The sequence below is a fragment of the Callorhinus ursinus genome, unplaced genomic scaffold (assembly GCF_003265705.2).
Source record: "Callorhinus ursinus isolate GAN/ISIS: 27379988/994484 unplaced genomic scaffold, GSC_fseal_2.0 scaffold56, whole genome shotgun sequence".
NCBI lineage: Eukaryota > Metazoa > Chordata > Mammalia > Carnivora > Otariidae > Callorhinus > Callorhinus ursinus.
In genome coordinates this window covers 5642290-5644654 of record NW_027397118.1, presented here as the reverse complement: position 1 = coordinate 5644654, position 2365 = coordinate 5642290, and the positions used below count along the sequence as shown (strand labels likewise).

At 47.9% G+C, this 2365-nt stretch overlaps 1 pseudogene; it reads left to right on the top strand.

The window, feature by feature from the left end:
- Positions 1 to 974: 974 nt before the first annotated feature.
- LOC112809075 (large ribosomal subunit protein eL33 pseudogene) lies at positions 975 to 1402 on the top strand (annotated as a pseudogene).
- The last annotated feature ends 963 nt before the right edge of the window (positions 1403 to 2365 follow it).

Below are 2365 nucleotides of genomic sequence, written 5' to 3'. Positions count from 1 at the left end.
CTCAGTTGAGATAACCATGCAGAAATTCTGCTTATCTTTTGAATCAAGCAAACTTTTTTTTTTTTAAAGCTTTTATTTATTTGACAGACACAGCAAGAGAGGGAACACAAGCAGGTGGAGTGGGAGAGGGAGAAGCAGGCTTCCTGCTGAGCAGGGAGCCCAGTGTGGGACTTGATCCCAGGACCCTGGGAACATGACCTGAGCCGAAGGCAGACGCTAAACGACTGAGCCACCCAGGTGCCCCGAATCAAGCAAACTCTTGAATAGTGGACTGAATGCAAAGAGAAAGGATTTTTGGCCCCTAATGATTAAGAAACCTAAAATGGTTCTAGGTGTTTTCCATTTAAGCAACCTCACTGAAAACATCAAGGCTTGTGACTCCCCAATAGTGCTGTTTTTTGAAGAGCTCTTTTCTCCTTTAGAACTGGACTCTTGATTGATGTTTTCTTTAAGTTGTGTGGTTTTTTTTTTTTTAAGATTTTATTTATTTGAGAGAGAGTGAGTGAGCGAGAACACAAGCAGAGACAGAGGGAGAGGGAGAAGCAGACTCCCCTCCTGAGCAGGGGGCCCGATGCGGAACTTGATCCCAGGACCCTGAGATCATGACCTGAGCCGAAGGCAGATGCTTAACCGACTGAGCCACCCAGGCGCCCCTAAGTTGTTTTTTTCTTTGTTTTGTTTTGTTTTCTTAAGTAATCTCTAGACCCCATGTGGGGCTTGAACTCAAGACCCTGAGATCAAGAGTCATGTGTTCTGGGGTGCCTGGGTGGCTCAGTCAAGTGTCTGCTTTTTAGCAGACATGAAAAATGTGTGAGGTAGACTCTGCCCTCTCAGCCCCCCACATGCAGACCAATGATCCAGCAGTTACCATGTTTTTTTTAAATGCTATGACAGGTTAAGTGTAGATGCCCAGGGGAAGGGGGTCCAGCCTGCACTGGGCTCTCTAAAAAAATTCTTTCCACCTTTTTTCCGCCATCTTGGAGCCTGTGGAGGCCTGCTGGGAACAGGACTCCTGTAACGCCAAATCATGTCCGGAAGGCTGTGGTCCAAGGCCATTTTTGCTGGCTATAAGCGGGGTCTCCGGAACCAGAGGGAGCACACAGCTCTTCTTAAAATCGAAGGTGTTCATGCTCGAGATGAAACGGAATTCTATCTAGCCAAGAGATGTGCTTATGTGTACAAAGCAAAGAACAACACAGTGACTCCTGGTGGCAAACCAAACAAAACCAGAGTAATCTGGGGAAAAGTAACTCGTGCTCATGGAAACAGTGGCATGGTTCGTGCCAAATTCCGAAGCAACCTTCCTGCTAAAGCCATTGGCCACAGAATCCGTGTGATGCTGTACCCCTCAAGGATTTAAATTTAATGAACAGTAAATAAAGGTGTAGATTTGTAAAAAAAAAAAAATAAATAAAAATAAAAAAGTTCTTTCCAAATGGATCTGAAGGGTCACTGGGGGCGCACACACGCAGTTTTTGAGTGTGGCTGGCAGCATGGGGTTGGAGAGGGGTTGTGGCGAGAGATGAGACTGGAAGGGAGTAGGAACCGGGGTGAGGAGTGCTGCGAGGGGGTGGGAGGCCACCGAGAGTTTTGAGTAGGGTGGTGACAGCTGGGTTTGCATTTGATGACGACTACTGTGGACTGAAGGGACATGGCCTGGGAGCTGCTGCTACAGTCCAGGGGCTCTTGGACTTGCACACATGTGGGCTCTTGATTGGTGTTCTGCACGGGGGACCAGAGGAGTGAGAGCTTTTGGAAGTCACATGAGTGTGGCCCAGTGGGAGCCAGAGAGGGGTAGCACTTGAGCATGAAGCCCACCACCCTTTCTTGTCCCATGTACCCTGTTACAGAAATAAAGGTTCTGTGATCACCCATTTTGGGAACATCCTCCTCTTGGAGATTCCCCGTGCTCCAAAGTTTATTAAAAGCTTCAAGAAGCCCTGCAGTAGAGAAACGGCTTCTGCCTGTTTCCCTGCCGTTTTGTGACCTGTTAGCACTCACTGTGGGTACTTGGTTTCTATCTACCAAGCCTCCTGTTGAGTACTCTTGCTGGGTTTAGGGAATAGCAGCCAAATCAGTCCAGCTTCTCCCAGACAACCTAGAACGCATCCTTGACTCCTTTGCATCTAGGACGTGGCCATGTGGGGAGGCTGGAAAGCTGCGTTTCTGTTTCAGGGTGCTTAGTGGTGCTTGCTGGTGGTGGCCCCGGTTTCATCAGGCCAGTTGGATGGCATGAGTTTGGGCTTTTTTTTTTTTTCTAAGTTTGGTCTTAGACTGGTCTCTGTAGACCTCCCCAAAATTCTCTGAGTTACCCAGTGTCCTTTCAGTGATACGTTTCCTGTTTAATCAAAGTTGGCTTCTCCTA